The sequence below is a fragment of the Bubalus kerabau genome, chromosome 8, assembly GCF_029407905.1.
Source record: "Bubalus kerabau isolate K-KA32 ecotype Philippines breed swamp buffalo chromosome 8, PCC_UOA_SB_1v2, whole genome shotgun sequence".
In the NCBI taxonomy this organism is placed as follows: Eukaryota; Metazoa; Chordata; class Mammalia; order Artiodactyla; family Bovidae; genus Bubalus; species Bubalus kerabau.
This window is the reverse complement of record NC_073631.1, coordinates 31,055,551-31,081,095: the sequence shown is the minus strand read 5'-3', so window position 1 is coordinate 31,081,095 and position 25,545 is coordinate 31,055,551.

Below are 25,545 nucleotides of genomic sequence, written 5' to 3'. Positions count from 1 at the left end.
TTGCTTTTTTGCATTTCTTTTTCTTGGGGACAATCTTGATCCCTGTCTCCTGTATAATGTCACGAACCTCTGTCCATAGTTCATCAGGTACTCTATCAGATCTAGTTCAGTTCTAGATCAGATCTAGTCCCTTAAATCTATTTCTCATTTCCATTATATGATCGTAAGGTATTTGATTTAGATCATACCTGAATGGTCTAGTGGTTTTCCCTACTTTCTTCAATTTAAGTCTGAATTTGGCAATAAGGAGTTCATGATCTGAGCCACAGTCAGCTCCTGGCCTTGTTTTTGCAGACTGTATAGAACTTCTCCATCTTTGGATGCAAAGAATACAATCAGTCTGATTTTGGTGTTGGCCATCTGGTGATTTCCATGTGTATAGTCTTCTCATGTGTTGTTGGAAGAGGGTGTTTGCTATGACCAGTGCGTTCTCTTGGCAAAACTCTATTAGCCTTTGCCCTGCTTCATTCCGTAGTCCAAGGCCAAATTTGCCTCTTACTCCAGGTGTTTCTTGACTTCCTACTTTTGCATTCCAGTCCCCTATAGTGAAAAGGACATCAATTTTTGGGTGTTAATTCTAAAAGTCTTGTAGGTCTTCATACTACCGTTCAACTTCAGCTTCTTCAGCATTACTAGTTGGGGCATAGACTTGGATTACCTTGATATTGAATGGTTTGCCTTAGAAACCATTCAACAGAGATCATTCTGTCATTTTTGAGATTGCATCCAAGTACTGCATTTCAGATTCTCTTGTTGAGTATGATGGCTACTCCATTTCTTCTAAGGGATTCTTGCCCACAGTAGTAGATATAATGGTCATCTGAGTTAAATTCTCCCATTCCAGTCCATTTTAGTTCACTGATTCCTAAAATGTTGACATTCACTCTTGCCATCTCCTGGCATTTGACCACTTCCAATTTGCCTTGATTCATGGACCTAACATTCCGGGTTCCTTGCAATATTGCTCTTTACAGAATTGGACCTTGCTTCTGTCACCAGTCACATCCACAACTGGGTTTTGTTTTTGCTTTGGTTCCATCGCTTCATTATTTCTGGATCAGTTCTCCACTGATCTGTACAGTAACTGATATTACAGATCAGTTCTCCACTGATCTGTACAGTAGCATATTGGGCACCTATCAACCTGGGGAGTTCATCTTTTAGATGTCCTGTCTTTTTGCCTTTTCATACTGTTCATGGGGTTCTCAAGGCAAGAATACTGAAGTGGTTTGCACCACATTTTGTCAGAACTCTCCACCATGACCCGTCCGTCTTGGGTGGCCCTACATGGCTTGGCTTAGTTTCACTGAGTTAGACCAGGCTGTGGTCCATGTGATTAGATTGGTTAGTTTTCTGTGGTTGTAGTTTCAGTCTGTTTGCCCTCTGATGCCCTCTCTCAGTGCCCACCATCTTACTGGGGTTTCTCTTACCTTGAACATGGGGTATCTCTTCACAGCTGCTCTAGCAGAGTGCGGCCACTGCTCCTTATCTTGGACATGGGGCATCTCCTCATGGCCACCATTTCTGACCTTGGACGTCAGGTATCTCTTCTCGGCCACTTGTGGCTCCAGTGGCCACACACAGCCGCTGCTCGCCATTCCAGCACCACACAGCCTCGTTAGAACTGATTCAAATGTGCTCTTTTTTATGGCTGAGTAATATTCCATTTTTTAAATGTATCACAACTTCTTTATCTATTCATCTCTTGATGGACATCTAGGTTTCTTCCATGTTTTAGCTATTGTAAATCGTGTGCAATGAACAATGGGATACATGTGTCTTTTTCAATTTCAGTTCCCTCAGGGTATATACCTAGGAGTGGGATTGCTGGGTCATACGGTGTTTTTATTCCTAGTTTTTTAATGAATCTCCATACTGAGTGACCTTGTTTTAATTCTTTCTTCACTTTCCTTAGAGATATGGACTCTAAGTAGATATATGCAATTTAAGACCACTGAAGACATGATGAATGAGTTATGGTTTATCATATATTTGTGGTTTAGAATTCCTTATCTATAGCTAGGTATGTAATAACATAGTAACATAATATATATTAAATATATTCTTGCAACTATAGCAAGAGTAAGAAAAATAACCAAGTTATTCTAATTAGAAAAAACATACTTTAAAACAAAACCAACTTTTTCTTTTATGTGTTAGCATTATTGTCTAATGCTTATCAGAGGTCATATTTCAGAACGCTTGTATAATGATAGGCTACCCTTTAGATATATTTTAAAAAGCAGAGAGCAAACTTGGCCTTCCAGGTCTAGAAAATCTGTTTCTTAACCAATCAAATCTTATCAAAATGTGGCCAGCCAGCCTGCATACTTATAGTATAGTATTCAAGACATTTATCTTGAATAAATGTAACTCTCAAATTAATATTTTTAAAATAAAATATGTACATTTTAAAATTTATCATATGTATTACCACTTCTCCTTACTATTAACAAGGATCTGAACAATAGAATGGGAAAGACTAGAAACCTCTTCAAGAAAATTAGAGATCGAAGGGAACATTTCATGCAAAGAAGGGAACAATTAAGGACAGAAATGGTATGGAACTAACAGAAGCAGAAGATATTAGGAAGAGGTGGTAAGAATACACAGAAGAACTATACAAAAAAGATCTTCATGACCCAGATAACCATGATGGTGTGATAACTCACCTAGAGCCAGACATCCTGGAGTGTGAAGTCAAGTGGGCCTTAGGAATCATCACTAAGATCAAACCTAGGGAGGAGCTAAGATGGCAGAGGAATAGGATGGGGAGAACACTTTCTCCCCAACAAATTCATCAAAAGAACATTTAAACGCTGAGTAAATACCACAAAACAACTTCTGAATGCCAGCAGAGGACATCAGGCACCCAGAAAAGCAACCCATGTCTTCGAAAGAAGGTAGGAAAAAATATAAAAGACAAAAAAAGAGACAAAAGAGGGAGGGACGGAGCTCCGTCCCAGGAAGGGTGTCTTAAAAAGAGAGAAGTTTCCAAACACCAGGAAACCTACCTCCTCACTGCTGAATCTGTGCTGAGCCTTGGAAGCACAGAGGGCAACATAACAGGGAGGAAAAATAAATAAACAATTAAAACCTGCAGATTGCGAGCCCTACGGTAACTCCCCCAGCAGAGAAGCAGCACAGATGCCTGCACACGCAACTAGCAAGCGGGGCTGGGCAGGGAGGCGTGGCGCGGGCTGCATCGCTTAGAGTAAGGATCTGGCCTGAATACCCCAAGTGCTATCTGAGCGAAATAATTTGGGCTAGCAAACCAGACTGTGGGATATCTACCATGCGGAAAGCCAGCCCTAATCTAAGACACCTCTAGGCCCGCACACGGAACAAAGGACTGAACAGTGATAGCCGGCTGCAGACCATCCCTCTCTGGTGACAGGCAGCCAGAGCCGGAAGGGGGCAATCGCAGCCCCAGAGAGACAGTATCTACAAAACTGTAAGCAGGCTTCTTTGCTAACTAAAACTTCTTGGGGGTCTGGACGTTCAACATCCACCTGAGAAGGTGTGCCGGTTGTACACCTGTATAACTGAGCAGCAGGGAGGCGATAAGTCACAGCAACTGCGCTCGCCAAACACCTCATCACCTGAGCTGCTCAGACCTGGGAAGGCCACAAAACGCAGGGCCAACTGAGTCTGCGCCTCTGAGGACTACCCAAGTGCCTGAACCTGAGCAGCTTAGACCTGGGAGGTGCAAGCAGCCCAGGGCCAGCCACAGATGGTTCCTGGCAGAGCAACCTAGAGCTTGAGCTGTGTGGGCAGGGAGGCTACACGCGCTGTGAGCAGGGCAGGCCCAGTGTGGCTGAGGCACTGCGAGTACATGCTAATGTTATTTGTTTGCAGCATCCCTCCCTCCCCACAGCGCGACTGAACAAGTGAGCCTAAAAAAAAAAAAAAGTGTCCACCACCGTCCCTTTGTGTCAGGACAGAAATCAGACACTGAAGAGACCAGCAAACAGAAGAAGCTATAACAGAGGGAACCGCCTTGGAAGCTACAGGCAATAGATTAAAACCCTGTGGTTAGTACCGACTACATAGGAAGGGGCCTATAGACCTTGAGAAATATAAGTCGGACCAAGGAACTAGCCGAAAATAAACTGACCCCACAATACCCACAACAAAACCAGAGAAAGTCCTAGATATATTTTTACTATTTTTACAATCATTCTTTCTTTTTTTTAATTAAAAAAAATTTTTAAGTCCTCTATTACTCCTTTAATTTTCACTTTTATAACCTACTATTACTTTGCAAAAAAAAGACCCTATTTTTTTTAAAAAAAGCAAACTTCATATATATATTTTTTATAATTTTTGTGACCTTATTTTTTTTTCTTCTTTTCTTTAACATTGTATTTTTGAAATTCCAAACTCTACTCTAGATTTTTAATTTTAGCTTTTTTGTATTTGTTATCAATTTTGTACCTATATTTTTTTTATAATTTTTGTGACTTTTTTCTCTCTCTCTCTCTTTCTTTCTCTTCTTCTTTTATATAACATTGTATATCTGAAATTCCAGACTCTACTATAGATTTTTAATTTATGCTTTTTGGTATTTGATATCAATTTTGTACCTATTTTTTTTTATAATTTTTGTGATTTTTTCTCTCTCTTTCTTTCTCTTCTTCTTTTATATAACATTGTATATCTGATATTCCAAACTCTGCTATAGATTTTTAATTTATGCTTTTTGGTATTTGATATCAATTTTGTACCTATATTTTCTTTATAATTTTTGTGACTTTATTTTTGTTTGTTTGTTTGTTTGTTTGTTTTCTTTCTCTCTTTCTTTTTCTTCTTCTTTTAACATTGTATTTTTGAAATTCCAAACTCTAGATTTTTAACTTTCGTTTTTTGGTATTTGTTATCAATTTTGTACCTATATTTTCTTTATAATTTTTGTGACTTTGTGGGGTTTTTTTTTTCTTTTTCTCTCTTTCTTTTCCTTATTCTTTTCTTTAACATTGTATTTCTGAAATTCCAAACTCTACTCTAGATTTTTAATTTTTGCTTTTAGGTATTTGTTACCAATTTTGTACCTTTAAGAACCCAATCTTCAGTACCCATTTTTTTACTAGGGACCGAGATTAATGGCTTGACTGCTCTCTCCCACTTTGGGCTCTCCTTTTTCTCCACCAGGTCGCCTGTGTCTCCTCCCTAACCCTTCTCTACTCTACCCAACTCTGTGAATTTCTGTATGTTCCAGATGGTGGAGAACACTTAGGGAACTGATTACTAGCTGGATCTGTCTCCCTCCTTTTCATTCCCCCCTTTTATCCTCCTGGCCACCTCTGTCTCCTTCCTCCTCCTTCTCTTCTCTGTATAACTCCATGAACATCTCTGAGCGGTCCAGTTGTGGAGTGCACATAAGGAAGTAATTACTGGCTAGCCCGCTCTCTCCTCTATTGATTCCACCTCATCTCATTCGGGTCACCTCTAACTCCCTCCTCCCTCTTCTCTTCTCCATGTAACACTGTGAACCTCTCTGGGTAACCCTCACAGTGGAGAAACTTTTCATCTTTAATGTAGATGTTTTATCAATGGTGCTGTATAGAAGAAGTTTTGAAACTACTGTAAAAATAAGACCGATAACTGGAAGCAGGAGGCTTAAGTCCAAACCCTGACCCCAGGGAACTCCTGACTCCGGGAACATTAATTGACAGGAGCTCATCAAATGCCTCCATACCTACACTGAAACCAAGCACCACACAAGGGCCAACAAGTTCCAGGGCAAGACAACCAAGCAAATTCTCCAGCAACACAGGAACACAGCCCTGAGCTCCAAGATACAGGCTGCCCAAAGTCACCCCCAAACCATAGACATCTCAAAACTCATTACTGGACACTTCATTGCACTCCAGAGAGAAGAAATACAGCTCCACCCACCAGAACACCGACACAAGCTTCCCTAACCAAGAAACCTTGACAAGCCACCTGTACAAACCCACACACAGCAAGGAAACGCCACAATAAAGAGAACTCCACAAACTGCCAGAATACAGAAAGGACACCCCAAACTCAGCAATTTAGACAAGATGAAGAGACAGAGGAATACCCAGCAGGTAAAGGAACAGGATAAATGCCCACCAAACCAAACCAAAGAGGAAGAGATAGGGAATCTACCTGATAAAGAATTCCGAATAATGTTAGTGAAATTGATCCAAAATCTTAAAATCAAAATGGAATCACAGATAAATAGCCTGGAGACAAGGATTGAGAAGATGCAAGAAAGGTTTAACAAGGATCTAGAAGAAATAAAAAAGAGTCAATATATAATGAATAATGCAATAAATGAGATCAAAAACACTCTGAAGGCAACAAATAGTAGAATAACAGAGGCAGAAGATAGGATTAGTGAATTAGAAGATGGAATGGTAGAAATAAATGAATCACAGAGGAAAAAAGAAAAACGAATTAAAAGAAATGAGGACAATCTCAGAGACCTCCAGGACAATATTAAATGCTACAACATTCAAATCATAGGGGTCCCAGAAGACGAAGACCATGAGAAAGACCATGAGAAAATACTTGAGGAGATAATTGTTGAAAACTTCCCTAAAATGGGGAAGGAAATAATCACTCAAGTCCAAGAAACCCAGAGAGTCCCAAACAGGATAAACCCAAGGCGAAACACCCCAAGACACATATTAATCAAATTAACAAAGGTCAGACACAAAGAACAAATATTAAAAGCAGCAAGGGAAAAACAACAAATAACACACAAGGGAATTCCCATAAGGATAACAGCTGATCTTTCAATAGAAACTCTTCAAGCCAGGAGGGAATGGCAAGACATACTTAAAGTGATGAAAGAAAATAACCTGCAGCCCAGATTATTGTACCCAGCAAGGATCTCATTCAAATATGAAGGAGAAATCAAAAGCTTTACAGACAAGCAAAAGCTGAGAGAATTCAGCACCACCAAACCAGCTCTCCAACAAATACTAAAGGATATTCTCTAGACACGAAACACAAAAACGGTGTATAAATTCGAACCCAAAACAATAAAGTAAATGGCAACAGGATCATACTTATCAATAATTAACCTTAAACGTAAATGGGTTGAATGCCCCAACCAAAAGACAAAGACTGGCTGAATGGATACAAAAACAAGACCCCTACATATGTTGTCTACAAGAGACCCACCTCAAAACAGGGGATACATACAGACTGAAAGTGAAGGGCTGAAAAAAGATTTTCCATGCAAACAGGGACCAAAAGAAAGCAGGAGTAGCAATACTCATATCAGATAAAATAGACTTTAAAACAAAGGCTGTGAAAAGAGACAAAGAAGGTCACTACATAATGATCAAAGGATCAATCCAAGAAGAAGATATAACAATTATAAATATATATGCACCCAACATGGGAGCACCGCAATATGTAAGACAAATGCTAACAAGTATGAAAGGAGAAATTAACAATAACACAATAATAGCGGGAGACTTTAATACCCTACTCACACCTATGGATAGATCAACTAAACAGAAAATTAACAAGGAAACACAAACTTTAAACGATACAATAGACCAGTTAGACCTAATTGATATCTATAGGATATTTCATCCCAAAACAATGAATTTCACCTTTTTCTCAAGCGCACATGGAATCTTCTCCAGGATAGATCACATCCTGGGCCATAAATCTAGCCTTGGTAAATTCAAAAAAATTGAAATAATTTCAAATATCTTTTCTGATCATAATGCAGTAAGATTAGATCTCAATTACAGGAGAAAAACTATTAAAAATTCCAACATATGGAGGCTGAACAACACGCTGCTGAATTAACCAACAAATCACAGAAGAAATCAAAATTTGCATAGAAACAAATGAAAATGAAAACACAACAACCCAAAACCTGTGGGACACTGTAAAAGCAGTCCTAAGGGGAAAGTTCATAGCAATACAGGCATACCTCAAGAAACAAGAAAAAAGTCAAATAAATAACCTAACTCTACACCTAAAGCAACTAGAAAAGGAAGAAATGAAGAACCCCAGGGTTAGTAGAAGGAAAGAAATCTTAAAAATTAGGGCAGAAATAAATGCAAAAGAAACAAGAGACCATAGCAAAAATCAACAAAGCCAAAAGCTAGTTCTTTGAAAGGATAAATAAAATTGACAAACCATTAGCCAGACTCATCAAAAAACAAAGGGAGAAAAATCAAATAAATAAAATTAGAAATGAAAATGGAGAGATCACAACAGACAACACAGAAATACAAAGGATCATAAGAGACTACTATCAACAATTATATGCCAATAAAATGGACAACGTGGAAGAAATGGACAAATTCTTAGAAAAGTACAACTTTCCAAAACTGAACCAGGAAGAAATAGAAAATCTTAACAGACCCATCACAAGCACGGAAATTGAAACTGTAATCAAAAATCTTCCAGCAAACAAAAGCCCAGGTCTAGACGGCTTCACAACTGAATTCTACCAAAAATGTAGAGAAGAGCTAACACCTATCCTACTCAAACTCTTCCAGAAAATTGCAGAGGAAGGTAAACTTCCAAACTCATTCTATGAGGCCACCATCACCCTAATACCAAAACCTGACAAAGATCCCACAAAAAAAGAAAACTACAGGCCAATATCACTGATGAACATAGATGCAAAAATCCTTAACAAAATTCTAGCAATCAGAATCCAACAACACATTAAAAAGATCATACACCATGACCAAGTGGGCTTTATCCCAGGGATGCAAGGATTCTTCAATATCCGCAAATCAATCAATGTAATACACCACATTAACAAATTGAAAAATAAAAACCATATGATTATCTCAATAGATGCAGAGAAAGCCTTTGGCAAAATTCAACATCTATTTATGATAAAAACTCTCCAGAAAGCAGGAATAGAAGGAACATACCTCAACATAATAAACGCTATATATGACAAACCCACAGCAAACATTATCCTCATTGGTGAAAAATTGAAAGCGTTTCCTCTAAAGTCAGGAACAAGACAAGGGTGCCCACTTTCACCATTACTATTTAACATAGTTTTGGAAGTTTTGGCCACAGCAATCAGAGCAGAAAAAAAAATAAAAGGAATCCAAATTGGAAAAGAAGAAGTAAAACTCACTGTTTGCAGATGACATAATCCTCTACATAGAAAACCCTAAAGACTCCACCAGAAATTTACTAGAACTAATCAATGACTATAGTAAAGTTGCAGGATATAAAATCAACACCCAGAAATCCCTTGCATTCCTATACACTAATAATGAGAAAACAGAAAGAGAAATTAAGGAAACAATTCCGTTCACCATTGCAACGAAAAGAATAAAATACTTAGGAATATATCTACCTAAAGAAACTAAAGACCTATATATAGAAAACTATAAAACACTGGTGAAAGAAATCAAAGAGAACACTAATAGATGGAGAAATATACCATGTCCATGGATCGGAAGAATTAATATAGTGAAAATGAGTATACTACCCAAAGCAATTTATAGATTCAATGCAATCCCTATCAAGCTACCAACGGTATTCTTCACAGAGCTAGAACACATAATTTCACAATTTGTATGGAAATACAAAAAACCTCGAATAGCCAAAGCGATCTTGAGAAAGAAGAATGGAACTGGAGGAATCAACCTGCCGGACTTCAGGCTGTACTACAAAGCCACTGTCATCAAGACAGTATGGTACTGGCACAAAGACAGAAATATAGATCAATGGAACAAAATAGAAAGCCCAGAGATAAATCGATGCACATATGGACACCTTATCTTTGACAAAGGAGGCAAGAATATACAATGGACTAAAGACAATCTCTTTAACAAGTGGTGCTGGGAAAACTGGTCAACCACTTGTAAAAGAATGAAACTAGAGCACTTTCTAACACCATGCTGCTGCTGCTGCTAAGTCACTTCAGTCGTGTCCGACTCTGTGCGACCCCATAGACTGCAGCCCACCAGGCTCTGCCATCCCTTGGGTTTTTCAGGCAAGAACACTGGAGTGGGTTGCCATTTCCTTCTCCAATGCATGAAAGTGAAAAGTCAAAGTGAAGTCGCTCAGTTGTGTCTGACTCTTAGAGACCCCATGGACTGCAGCCTACTAGGCTCCTCCATCCATGGGATTTTCCAGGCAAGAGTACTGGAGTGGGGTGCCATTGCCTTCTAACACCATACACAAAAATAAACTCAAAATGGATTCAAGATCTAAACGTAAGACCAGAAACTATAAAACTCCTAGAGGAGAACATAGGCAAAACACTCTCTGACATACATCACAGCAGGATCCTCTATGACCCACCTCCCAGAATATTGGAAATAAAAGCAAAAATAAACAAATGGGTCCTATTTAAATTTAAAAGCTTCTGCACGACAAAGGAAAGGTGAATAAGCAAGGTGAAAAGACAGTCTTCAGAATGGAAGAAAATAATAGCAAATGAAGCAACTGACAAACAACTAATCTCAAAAATATACAAGCAACTCCTACAGCTCAATTCCAGAAAAATAAATGACCCAATCAAAAAATGGGCCAAAGAACTAAATAGACATTTCTCCAAAGAAGACATACAGATGGCTAACAAACGCATGAAAAGATGCTCAACATCACTCATTATCAGAGAAATGCAAATCAAAACCACTATGAGGTACCATCTCACGCCAGTCAGAATGGCTATGATCCAAAAGTCTACAAGCAATAAATGCTGGAGAGGGTGTGGAGAAAAGGGTACCCTCTTACACTGTTGGTGGGAATGCAAACTAGTATAGCCACTATGGAGAACAGTGTGGAGATTCCTTAAAAAACTGGAAATAGAACTGCCTTATGATCCAGCAATCCCACTGCTGGGCATACACACTGAGGAAACCAGAAGGGAAAGAGACACGTGTACCCCAATGTTCATCGCAGCACTGTTTATAATAGCCAGGACATGGAAGCAACCTAGATGTCCATCAGCAGACGAATGGATAAGAAAGCTGTGGTACATATACACAATGGAGTATTACTCAGCCATTAAAAAGAATACATTTGAATCAGTTCTAATGAGGTGGATGAAACTGGAGCCTATTATACAGAGTGAAGTAAGCCAGGAAAGAAAAACACCAATACAGTATACTAACGCATATATATGGAATTTAGAAAGATGGTAACAATAACCCTGTATACGAGACAGCAAAAGAGACACTGATGTATAGAACAGTCTTTTGGACTCTGTGGGAGAGGGAGAGGGTGGGATGATTTGGGAGAATGGCATTGAAATATGTATAATATCATATATGAAATGAGTCGCCAGTCCAGGTTTGATGCACGATACTGGATGCTTGGGGCTGGTGCACTTGGACGACCCAGAGGGATGGTATGGGGAGGGAGGATGGAGGAGGGTTCAGATGGGGAACACATGTATACCTGTGGCTGATTCATTTCGATATATGGCAAAACAATTACAATATTGTAAAGTTAAAAATAAAATATAATTTAAAAATAATAATAAAATAAAACACTAAACTCTTTAAAAAAAAAAAAGAACAAAACTAGTGCAGGTGATGAAATTCTAGTTGATCTATTTCAAATCCTCAAAGATGATGCTGTGAAAGTGCTGCACTCAATATGCCAGCAAATTTGGAAACTCAGCAGTGGCCACAGGACTGGAAAAGGTCAGTTTTCATTCCAATCCCAAAGAAAGGCAATGCCAAAGAATGATCAAACCACTGCACAACTGCACTCATCTCACACAGTAGCTAAGTAATGTTCAACAATATCAACTGTTGAAGCTAAGCTAGGCTTCAACAGTATGTGAACCACAAACTTCCAGATGTTCAAGCTGGATTTATAAAAGACAGAGGAACCAGACATCAAATTGCCAACATCCATTGGATCATCGGAAAAGCATGAGTTCCAGAAAAACATCTAATTCTGCTTTATTGACTACACCAATGCCTTTGATTGTGTGGATCACAACAAACTATGGAAAATTCTTAAAGAGATGGGAATACCAGACGACCTGACCTGCCTCCTGAGAAATCTGTACGCAGGTCAAGAAGAAACAGAATGATTCCAAATTTGGAAAGGAGTTCATCAAGGCTGTATATTGTTACTCTGCTTATTTAATTTATATGCAGAGTACATCTTGTGAAATGCCAGGCTGGATGATGCACAAGCCAGAATCAAGATTATCAGGAGAAATATCAATAACTTCAGATATGCAGATGACACCACCCTTAAGGCAGAAAGTGAGAAAGAACTAAAGAGCCTCTTGATGAAGGTGAAAGAGGAGAGTTAAAAAGTTGACTTAAAGCTCAGCATTCAGAAAACTAAGATCATGGCATCCGGTCCCATCAATTCTTGGCAAATAGATGGGAAACATTAGAAACAGTGACAGACTTTATTTTGGGGGGCTCCAAAATCACTGCAGATGGTGACGGCAGCCATGAAATTAAAAGATGCTTGCTCATTGGAAGAAAAGCTATGACAACCTAGACAGCATATTAAAAAGCAGAGACATTACTTTGCCAACAAAGGTCCATCTAGTCAAAGCTTTGGTTTTTCCAGTAGTCATGTATGGATGTGCGAGTTGCACTAAAAAGAAAGCTGAGCACCAAAGAATTGATGCTTTAGAACTTTGGTGTCAGAGAAGACTTTTGAGAGTCCCTTGGACTGCAAGAAGATGCAACCCGCCACCGCCGCCGCCAAGTCGCTTCAGTCGTGTCCGACTCTGTGCGACCCCATGGACTGCAGCCTACCAGGCTTCTCTGTCCATGGGATTCTCCAGGCAAGAACACTGGAGTGGGTTGCCATTTCCTTCTCCAATGCATGAAAGTGAAAGTGGAAAGATGCAACCAGTCAATCCTAAAGCAAATCAGTTGTGAATATTCATTGGAAGGACTGATGTTGAATCTGAAACTCCAATACTTTGACCACCTTAGAAGAACTGACTCATATGAAAAGACCCTAATGCTGGAAAAGATTGAGGGCAGGAGGAGAAGGAGACAACAGAGGATGAGATGGTTGGATGGCATCACCAACTTGATGGAGATGAGTTTGAGCAAGCTCCGGGAGTTGGTGATGGACTGGGAAGACTTGTGTGCTGCAGTCCATGGGGTGGCAAATAATTGGACAGGACTGAGTGACTGAGCTGAACTGAGACCCCCTTTAGAAGTGTAAAAACCGTGGGCCAGATACACTTAGTGAATAGAAGATGGCCTGTAAATTATTCTAAATAACTAGCATTGTTGTGTAGTACAATTGTTATAGGTCCAAATGGTAGCACACATTCATGCATACATATATTCATTTTTTACTCATTTTGTCAACACATCTTTTTTCAGCACATAATTTAGGTACTCAACTATCATATACTATTGTTTCTTTATTTGTTTGAATTTTCCTGACCCAGCTTTGAGGCACTGGCTAGAGATCAGTCATCTTGATCACTCATCTTGAACAGCTGATTGAGTCCAAACTCCAACCACTTTCATTGTTGGGTTGTTATAGTCCCAGCTGCCCAAGGGCCAAACACCAGGCTATCTGGGCAGAGCCCTTTTGTCCCAGAGCCACACAAACTCTTCAAATTAGCCAGTGCACAGGGACTGTGGGAAATCTGGCTAACCCCTACCCCACTCTCCACACAAAAGCTGCCTCTGCTGCTCCAACTTGCTGGTAACCTGTCCCAGGTGAAGCAGCCTAGAGCTCTGACCCTGACTGGCAGTCTTCTCACCAGTGGTGCTGATGGTAACAAAGGGTTCTTCATTCCACCTATCCAACTGTCACTCTGTTGTATTGTCTCCTGCATCAAGAGAGTCTTTAGATCTGATAAGTCATGGAGATGTGATGCTGTGCAAGATCCAGTCCCTAATCTAAGTGACCTTTCATACTTATTGGGAAGACAGACACATAAGCTACCTCCATAACACAGGAGATTTTTCCATTCTAAGACATGACAGAACCATTGTTAGAAGTTAGCAGATGACTTGGAGAAGGCAATGGCACCCCACTCCAGTACTCTTGCCTGGAAAATCCCACGGACAGAGGAGCCTGGTGGGTTGCAGTCCATGGGGTCGCTAAGAGTCGGACACAACAGAGCGACTTCACTTTACTTCTCACTTTCATGCATTGGAGAAGGAAATGGCAACCCACTCCAGTGTTCTTGCCTGGAGAATCCCAGGGACGGGGGAACCTGATGGGCTACTGTCTATGGGGTCGCACAGAGTCAGACACGACTGAAGCGACTCAGCAGCAGCAGCAGCAGATGACTGATATGAAAGGCAGGGGGAAAATATTCCAGGAAGAGTTTTAAAACATTGAAAAGACTGGGAGATAAATGAAAGCTTCATATAATACTAGAGCATAAGGTGGGTAAATGTAAGAGGTAGGAAGGAGAGGGTTGTGAGGGATGCATTAATTGAACAGGGGTAGACCCAATGCTCGGAGAAGGCAATGACACCCCACTCCAGTACTCTTGCCTGGAAAATCCCATGGACGGAGGAGCCTGGTGGGCTGAAGTCCATGGGGTCGCGAAGAGTCAGACACGACTAAGCGACTTCAGTTTCACTTTTCCTTTCATGCATTGGAGGAGGAAATGGCAACCCACTCCAGTGTTCTTGCCTGGAGAATCCCAGGGACGGGGGAGCCTGGTGGGCTGCTGTCTATGGGGTCACACAGAGTCAGACACAACTGAAGCAACTTAGCAGCAGCAGCACCAGCAGACTCAATGCTGCATTTAAAACCAAGGTAAAGGATTTGGACCTCATCTTGAGGCCAATGGAGAGGTATTAGGCAGAGAGCTGGCCATGATCAGAATAGTATTTTAGATCATTTTGATTTTGGAATAAAAAAATGAATCCGGAATTTTAAGGCAGAGTGCAAACTGTACACAAGGGATGCTAGTCAGAACACCAATCATCTGGCTACAGGAGATGGTGGCATGACTCACAGGAAAGGAAGTAGGATAAGGAAGGATATGAGGGTGTTGGGTGGCATCACTGTCTTGATGGACATGAGTTTGAGCAAGCTCCAGGAGTTGGTGATGGATAGGGAAGCCTGGTGTGCTGCAGTTCATGGGGCTGCAAAGAGTCAGACGTGGTTGAGCAACTGAACTGAACTGAAAGAAAGGTATGGCAAATGAGCGTAGGCTTCACAATACACAGACACACAATTTGTTTCCTGATTCAAGGTTTTTAAGGACTTTTTAAAACTTCTAACATGGTTTTAATATACCCTGTTATCTTTTACCAGGTATTGGCTCCAGTTTAGAGTTTTATAAAAATCATCTTATTGAAACTCTTCAGCCTAAACAAAACCTTAATCAAAAACATAGTTCCTTCTGACTTTTCCAAAGCTAATTTATACAGTAGTAAAAAATGCTGTCTTAAATTAGCTTTAATCTTCATTTATATCATATCATTTAAAATTGAGTTAACTTGTTAAATATAATTGATTACAGATCAAGCTTTCCAGCGAATAAATATATCCTCAAAATAAATGAACACAGGGAAAATCAAAGCCCTTGATACAGGCAAATCCTGAACAGTCTACTAGAACAGAAGGAAGAAAAGTTTTTTCTTATCTTATATGTTTTATCTATTATTTGGTTACATCTTTATTTGTGCTCAAGTGGCCAAAAATGACTGCATTCCACCTCCAACAACCGGTAGGTAGGTAAGTATGCAAATCAAGGATCAAGAGCTTAGCCAAATAATGTGTTTTTTCCTAAACCTTGGAAATTTACTGGTTACAATTTAAATTTTAGCAGCATATTTTGCTAATTTCGTTTAAGTAAACATTAGGTTAAGAAATTATGCCAGGGCAAGACACACTACTGGGAATATGACACAACTTTTATAGGCCAAGAGTTTCTTTTTGATAAAGTTGAACTTCATCCTGATTTCTTCATCCATTTCTAACAAACCACATTCCCAAATATTACATAGAAAGGAGCAATCATACCGTTCCTCACTATCTCCTGTCATTCTGAGGTCCTCAGATGGCCTTAGAGATAATACTATACATAATCCATCAGATACAACCTATTTGAGCAATTGCAGGCCAGGTCATTAATCAGAATGCAGAATCCATAAATAGAATTGTCTTAATCTGATCCAGTATCCCTTGAGAAATTCAAGATATAAAGTAAGTCACACATAATTACAAAAATCATATTGCATTTTGGGAGGAAGGTAAAGTCCTCTCAGTGATAAAACTACATGTTAAAAGAAAAAATCCAGTGCAAGTTTAGCAGGGAAAGTGTACTTGGTCATCGCAAAACCTGCCATCTACCTATGTTTCCATATAAGATATCAACAAGCAGCCTAGGACTATTGTTTGATTTGTCTAATTTACTGCCTCAAACTCCAAAAAATCAAAGAACTAGAATAATAGAAGAAAACCATCTTTAAAGTTAGCTATAATACTTTAAGCACGCACCTTCCATACAGTGAACATAGAATTTATGCTTAAAAGAGTACTTGACCTGCATTTCTAGGCCTGAATCAGAAACATAGTTTTATATGGGTACATTTAACTGGGTACAGTTTACACAATTTCACTCAATAAAAACATCTTGTGGAATTGTAGTACAGTAGCCCATTCAGTTGGAGAAGGCGATGGCACCCCACTCCAGTACTCTTGCCTGGAAAATCCTATGGACGGAGGAGCCTGGAAGGCTGCAGTCCATGGGGTCGCGAAGAGTCCGACACGACTGAGCGACTTCACTTTCACTTTTCACTTTCATGCATTGGAGAAGGAAATGGCAACCCACTCCAGTTTCTTGCCTGGAGAATCTCAGGGACGGGGGAGCCTGGTGGACTGCCGTCTATGGGGTCACACAGAGTTGGACACGACTGACGCGACTTAGCAGCAGCAGCAGCAGCACATTCAGTATACTGACATGGATATGATCTACTGATCTTGTTAGAGACATATTTTTAACGAACTTGTGAACATACTCCAAACTGCACTAAATATCTCACTCTGTCCTCATATTGTTCCCCACACTGTTCTCCATGATTATGTGTTTGATTCCTGAGTGAGTTATTTGCCATGTTCTAAGATGAAGAATTAAAGAGAGATATCAGGTACTTGGGTGAGGGGGTGGTTGGAGGCAAGAACTTGAACATGTAGCGCAGGGGATCCCACAAGACACCCAGTTCAAGATGTTTGGCAGCTATTTGGCTTGACAGCACTGCAACTCTATTCCCAACACTGTCATGCCTAGCTGGAAAGCAAGTATTATAATTAGGTCAAAGAAACCAAGAAAAACTTGGCCACCTTTAGAAAAAAAAGCACCATCAACAACAGTTAGTGTATCTCCTGGAGTATGTTCCTCTAGGAAAACTACTTCTTCCATTCCTTAGGGCTTCTATTTACATCTCTCCTTGGCCTCTACAGTGAAATGTCAAGAATACAAAGAATTATTTGATTTTGTCTGAGGGTAGAGTTGATTTTAAAGATGCTAACAAATTCAAGTGATGGCAGAGTCTAGTTTCTATAATATAAAATTTCAAACAGCCAGTTTCTGTTCTTCCATCCCTTTGATGGGGCCCAAACTAAACATCTCCACATTCATGACAAAAGACCTCTGTAGAGTACCTTATTATGCATCATTTAAAAAGAGCAGAAGAACACAAATCCAGGAATCCTTTGGAATTTCAGACTGTATAAATAGCCCTTCGGTGAATGACAGCTTAAGCTGTGCTATGCAAAAAGCATGGCAGAGACAATAAATTATGTGAACTGAGTTGGTTTTTCCATATTATTCTAACCCTTGAGCATCACAGGGACAATTTCCCTTTGCTATATTTCTATGCTAAAGTCCAAGGGTAATATTTAGAGTGATTTCCCACGAGCTCTTGTGATGATCTGCATTATTAAAAACGATTATTTCCAACCAGCGGCCATATCTGCCAGCAGCTAGGCAGGCAGGAAGCATTGGGTGAGCTCCTGGCTCCAGAAAAACTGCTGTAGATCCCCGGACTAAGTGCCAGAGACTTTTTTCACCTGACTGGAGGGTTTGGAAATAGTTTTTCTTTGTGTCTGCAATCCATTTTAACAAAATAGTTTCTGTGTTTAGTTAAAACTAGGATAACGCAGAAGATGAGGCCTTTGAGAATGGCTGTTTCATCAGCTAAGGATACCTGGCAAATTTAAGCAACGTAGGATTTTTCTCCTTCTTGATTATTTCTCTGGCTAAAATAATATAACTGGTGACACAACTGAAGGTAGACTCTTAGCTTAGTTGTGGCATAATGACATGCAACTGAGATTTATACAGATATTAGGGAAATTAATGTAGTTGTCTAAATATCAGTTAATATCAATCAGTGCCTACATCTCTGTTGTGCCTCTAACACTCTTATACACTTTGTACTTGAAGACTTTCCAAAACACTTCTTACCTGAACCTGGTGCTTGTACTCTGAGTATAGCCGGTAGAAAACCTCCAAAGTTGAGAGAAGTGCAGGGGAATTTTCCTCCAGAAAACCATAGCCTCTAAATAATAATAACACCCTGATGCCAACTGCCCCTTTCCATTTTCTGGCCATTGTTCATCTTGACCTGAAACACAATTCCCTTCACTCTTTTTAATAAGGAATCCAAGCACATTTAGTATATTATTTTTGAATTTTTATGGGACTGTGGCTTGGGTTGGGCAGGTAACATCCCACAGTGTGCTGGCATTTCACTTAAAAAAAAAAAAAAAAGATGTTTCCCTTCACCAAGTCCTTCCTTCCTGCTGCCAACAGCTCTAAGCGTTCCTCCCACACAGTCTTCAGAACCATTTTCTTTTTCTCCTACTCTTTGAATGTTACCTCCTTCCTTTCACCAATCCTGCATACCAGTCTCAATCTAGCTTCTCTCCCACCATAGACTTTTTCAAAGGTCTTCTCAGCAAAGCTCAGCTTTCCCTATGAAGAAATTCTTCCATCAGCTGTTCAGAAAACTCAGTTTCCTTCCTATCATTAGATTAATGACAATAATAATGATCTCAGAAGAAAAGTAAGGAGGAGAGAGCATGTCTTCCATTCTATATCAGAGATCTTCAAAGCAGAAAGAAATCCCACAAACATAGAGAGGGTAACATACTATGGAATGGGCAAAGAGGCACGCATCAGGACCAACCGAAGTCAAAAAGTCACTGACTGGACGAGGACAAAAAGCCACGAACTGGAGAGCAGACCTGGCCCTCACGGAGAGCGGCTTTTTTGAGGACCTATGCAGGAAGTATCTTTAAGTTTTCCAATTGCCAACATTTCAGAATGTACACATTGCTCCCTAAGTTACTACCTCTTCACTCCACACTGATATAGTCATCCCAATAAGGATTTAGACAGTTTTGGTTCTTCTAGAAAACCCCCTTCTTGTTCAGAAAGTAAATATTTGGCATCTTTAGGAAAAGCAAATTCCATGTCGACTAAATAGTGCCTAGGCTTATCTGAGAAAAATCTTTAATTAGAGACCAAACTATGTAAGGCTACACACACACACAGACATAAATATACATATATATGTAATATTGTATATAATATGTATTATAGTTGTAAACTATTATTCTAAGTATTTCAATGTATAGTATGATCACAATATTTTTCTCCTTCCTTCTTTTTCATTATCTCCCTCCTTCTGAATCACTGCCCTCCCTTCCATGTACATCATAAATAACATTAATTTCTATTATTTATGTTAATCAGTATTAATTTTTGAGAATTTCATCTCCAAGTTCTAAATATTTATGATTCACCCAGAAACTACTAATAAAGTTCATAACTGATTCATCTCTCACATTTCTCATCCCCAGTAGGGCTAAAAAGTGCCATTCAGAGAGAATGATGCCTGCTAAAAGCATGGTTATGTCAGAGCATGTGAAACGATAGTGGATATGGGCTACTGGGGCCCTTAGCATTTTCCTTCAAGATGTACATGGAGGGTGGGATGGAAGTGAAGAGGCACAGACATTAAACTTTTTGGATGTGGATAGTAAAGGAGAAGAAAGTGCATTAGGTTTGTTTTGCTTAATTACTGCAGGGAGCAAAAGAGGAAAGGAAAGAATGAGAGAAAGTTGGGGAGCCATCAAAGGATGGTTGTTTAAAAGTTCCTCCCTTCTCTTTCTGTGTCTACCAACCAGTGGAAAACTGCCAGCTCTGCCTTCAATTTAACTCTACTACACTGCCAATAGCATGTAAGTTCTGTTTAGAGAAGGCTCTCTGTGCAGAGCCACTATTATTTCAGAGAAACAAAGAGGTGAAGGATAGAGTAGCTAAACGGAGTCAAACAAGAAGAAATGGACGGCAAGAAACAAATAAGTGGCTGAGTAATACTCCATTGTGTATATGTACCACAGCTTTCTTATCCATTCATCTGCTGATGGACATCTAGGTTGCTTCCATGTCCTGGCTATTATAAACAGTGCTGCGATGAACATTGGGGTACACGTGTCTCTTTCCCTTCTGGATGAAATTGGAGCCTATTATACAGAGTGAAGTAAGCCAGAAAGAAAAACACCAATACAGTATACTAACGCACATATATGGAATTTAGAAAGATGATAACAATAACCCTGTGTACGAGACAGCAAAAGAGACACTGATGTACAGAACAGTCTTATGGACTCTGTGGGAGAGGGAGAGCGTGGGAAGATTTGGGAGAATGGCATTGAAACATGTAAAATATCATGTATGAAACGAGTTGCCAGTCCAGGTTCAATGCACGATACTGGATGCTTGGGGCTGGTGCACTGGGATGACCCAGAGGGATGGTGTGGGGAGGGAGGAGGGAGGAGGTTTCAGGATGGGGAACACATGTATACCTGTGGAGGATTCATTTTGATATTTGGCAAAACTAATACAATTATGTAAAGTTTAAAAATAAAATAAAATTAAAAAAAAAATAAGTGAAGAACTACATACCGAATTTCAAAAGCAGTAGGTTTACTTGGGCATGCAATGAACAGTTTGGGAAATTTGAATGCAAATGTCCATAGAATTTTGGAGTTATAAGTTATATCAGAGATAGCAAAATACAACCACTCCCTTTTACTCTTACATAAAGAAACTAGAGTCCACAGAGATGGAAAGATTTGTCCAGAGTCATACATGTAATAACGGTGATTAGTTTGGAACTTAAACCCAGGTCACCTGAAAGAATGGTGGACTTTTGGGAAGAGCTTAGTGCCAGATACAAATACTGTCATATGCTACAGTCAAAGTCATAGGTAATTGTGTACCAGGCATTTATCAGTCAACTGACAGTATTATTAGGATCACTAATTACTCAAAAACTATCCTTAGATTTTCAATAAAAATAATACAGTAAGGTATCAGTCACTTTACTTTGACTCATTTTCATCTGTTTCATATTTTCAAAGAAAAGTAAAGGACTCCAAAACCATACAAGTCAGTATTCTGATCTCTAAATGATAGATATTAATGATTTTAAAAAATTAAATAGTTTCAATCTCTGACATCTTCCTGATTTTATTGTTTCTTTTAAAATCTCAAGTTCCAGCAAACTGACGTGCCACTTTTTTTTTTTAATTCTAAGTATTAATAGGTGAGAGACCCTGGGCAAATTACTCCCCTTCTTGTGAATATCAGATGAGGTATTTTACACAGAAATGTTTAGCCTGCCATCTGGTATATAATCATCAATGTGTTAGCTCTTTAGTTAGTAGTAAGTATTTTTTTAAATGAAAAGAATAAAAGGAGAAATATCACCTATTTCAGAGAAAATGTAGGATTTGCTTATAAGCATCAGTTCACTGTGAGTAACAGCTGGTCTCTTTACAGGCCTTTAGGATACAGATTACATAAAATATATATATAGGAAGAGGAAAAGGGTAAAACTTTCAAAGTTCACCAGTTGTAGCCTACAGCATTTCACTCAAGCTCATTAGGAAGTTTACATTTATAATGTAATCTCTTTGAAATAGATTTGATTTTTTTAGTAAGTATCTTGTAAATTAGAACTTTCCCAGGGGGCTAACCTAATACAAGTTGTTCCAGAGGTGAAATTCCTTCTGATCAAATATCTGAGAGCAGAAGAATAATGGTTCACTGAGATTGTAGCATACTGGTTTATGTAATTAGGAGTGAATATCGGAATACCAGGGGTAGCATTAGCAATTAATAAGACCCTTGCCTTCGGAACTGCATTTAGTAAAAGAAATACATTTAACCTACATAAAAGGACTGTGCAAATTAGCAGTACAGTGTCTCAGCACAGCTGTTGGAAAGTATTTCCATATGGCTTTATAGTACACTTTTATTTTACCTTGGAGATTAAAAAGGCTTTTTTAAAAAATACTATTTCCTAAAGGTTCTGTGCTACACAAAAAAGTACCAGTACCTCCATACATTTGGGGGAAATTGGCTCATGTATGAAGGTTAAGTTTACACGCTTACCTTTTCCTACTACCTCACCTAGTCAAGATGCCTATGAATAAAGTCATACTTCCATCAAGCTAAGTAATTCAGAAGTAAATTAAATTCTTCCAAACAATGCATGCAGGGACACTAGCTGTGTAACGGACCCATGCAGGAATGAAAGAAAAAAGCCAATACAGAGTTTTTCCTTCGTTCAGCTTGGTATGAAAGAAAGGCCCTGAGGATAGTATGAGGAGTTAATGCAACAGTGACAAGCACATTGCCTGGCACCAGGGTGACACCCAATCCATGATGGATAAGTCAATCAATACGTTTTATAACGTCATTAGCGTTGTATGAGTTTGCTATTATCTGTAAGGGATTTCTCCGTCCACAAGACCAGATTCTATTCAGAAAAGACTGATGAGGAAAATGCTAGATAGTGTCTCAGAAGAATCCTGCCACTAAAGGGAGTTGAACAGAATTGAAGTCAGTAAGGTAAATGCACAATGAGGTGGTTATTTTTCTAAGCAACTTGTGGAGTGGAAAACTTGTTTTCCACGTGAAAAGACAGTTTGCTAAGTAATAGGAAAAAAAGTCAATTAAAGGTGACCCCCCCCTTTTTTTTTTAAGACATACAGGTATGGTGGCTCAGACAGTAGAGTCTGCCTGCAATGTGGGACACCCAGGTTCAATCCCTGGGTCAGGAAGATCCCCTGGAGAAGGGAATGGTAACCCACTCCAGTATTCTTGCCTGGAAAATCCCATGGATGGAGGAGCCTGGCAGGTTACAGTCCAAGGGGTTGAAAAGAGTCAGACACACCACGACACATACACAGATACAAACTGCTAAAATGGGAAAAAGTCCTTTTTATTGTGTAAGATGAGTCCTCCAATCTTTTTCTTTAAAAAGACTAGCTAGTAAATATCTTTCGTTTTTAGGACCACATTTGGCCTGTCACTGCTGCTGCTCTAGGCTATCCTCCTCCTTGGCTATCATCACCTGTTCCTCCTCCTCCTCTTCTTCCCTTTTCTCTTTCTCTTTTTCTCCTTTTCCTTCTTTTTACAGCCCTTTAAAAATTCAAAAACCATTCTTTGTTCATGGTCTGCACAAACACACACCGTGGGCCAGTTTTGATCTAAGCCATAGTCGGCTGGCCTCTGGTGTATAGGTTCATTGCTGGTGTTCTCTTTCTTTGCACAAATCACATCCATGATGGATTGAGTGAAATTTCCCAGTTCTGTTTCTTTTTTTTTTTTTCCCAGCTCTGAACTTCACCTTTAAATAAATCATCTAAAATGCAAAGCGGTATAAATGCAGAATTTGTAAATATTTTTATGATTTGTTTTTTCTGATTGTTACAGCTTCCTCACTCACACCTTATATTTTAGTATCTCATTAGAGCTACTCAACTTGTACAGTCTTTCCAAAGCCTCCAGTCTTCCTAGATGTCTGTTACTTTTGAAATTCATATTTCAAAGATTTACCCAATGTTCACTAAAATTATAATAATAACCAAAGCAGGAATAAACAAGTTAGAAACAAACATAATGTCTATTGGAAAACACCAAATTCAATTGGTAGAAGTAGTGTGGTTGCACACTAGCCTTCTAGCTATAAGCCTTCAGCATACCCTCCTCATTGCTAAGCATGTTTTAGGAAGGGAATCAAAGTGTTGGTAACTTTGTGATTCAGTTTAAATGTAGGGCCATATAGAAAGCTTTCATGGAGTCTCCCTCCCCACCTTCTCCTTTCCCCACTGTGTCCACAAGTCCATTTGCTACACCTGTGTTTCCATTCCTTCCCTACAAATAAGTACATCAGTACCATTTTTCTAGATTCCATATGTATGCATTAATACATGATATTTGTTTTTCTCTTTTTGACTTACTTCACTCTGTATAACAGACTCTAGGTTCATCTATGTCACTACCACTGGCTCAAATTTTCTTTTTTATGACTAATATTCCATCATATATATGTATCCCACATCTTCTTTATCTGTTCATCTGTCAATGGACATCTAGGTTGCTTCTGTGTCATGGCTTTTATAAATAGTGCTGAAATGAACATTGGAGTACATGTGTCTTTTAGAACTGTTGTACAGCAGAATCCAATACAACATTGTAAAGCAATTTTATTCCAATTAAAAAGTAATTAAAAAAAAAAAAGCTTTGTGGAAATGCTTGGGCACTGTGCCCAAAACTTAATGTATGTCAAATGGTCCACAGTAGAATAAGAATATCTGACATATATTGAACACTTAATTCAAACCTAGTACTTTTACATGTATTATCTTATTTAATCCTTGTTATAATACTATGATGTAAGTACAAGTACTAACATACTATTTCGAATATTTAGTAAATATATGACCTTAGCCAAATTGCTTAGTTTCCTTATCACTTCACTGAGTAAAAGCATTTACATAATACAACTTCTGTATATTCTTTTGGCAAATAAGTATTAAGTTATACCTACTATCTGGTAGGCACTGAGGATATAGCAGTGTTTAAACCATTCTCAAAGTGTGGTCACTCACTCGATGGCATCAGCAACACCAGGACCATGTCAGAAATGCAAATTTGGGGGCCCCATTCCAGGTTTATCCAACAAGAAACTGTAGAGTTCGCCCTTGGCAACCTATGTTTTATCAACCCCTCAGATGACTGTGCGGAGAAGGCAATGGCACCCCACTCCAGTACTCTTGCCTGGAAAATCCCATGGACAGAGGAGCCTGGTAGGCTGCAGTCCATGGGGTCACTAAGAGTCGAACACGACTGGGCGACTTCACTTTGACTTTTCACTTTCATGCATTGGAGAAGGAAATGGCAACCCACTCCAGTGTTCTTGCCTGGAGAATCCCAGGGACGGTGGGGCCTGGTGGGCTGCTGTCTATGGGGTGGCACAGAGTCAGACACGATTGAAGCGACTTAACTGCAGCAGCAGCAGCGGCAGCAGACTGTGATGTGTGCTAAAGCTTAAGAATCACTGGTTTAGAATGTAAGGTCCTATACTTATGGAACTTATATCATAGTATACTGTTGTGAGCATTCCCACTGCTACTAGAAGTAACAGTATTATAACTATGTAGTAGGACAATACTGGAGAACTGCTTTCATAAGACATAAATAACTTCTATCTGTACTTATATTATGAATATGGCATAATCATAAGAAGATGACTCTGAAGGCAAATTTAAAAAAAAATAGTTTTA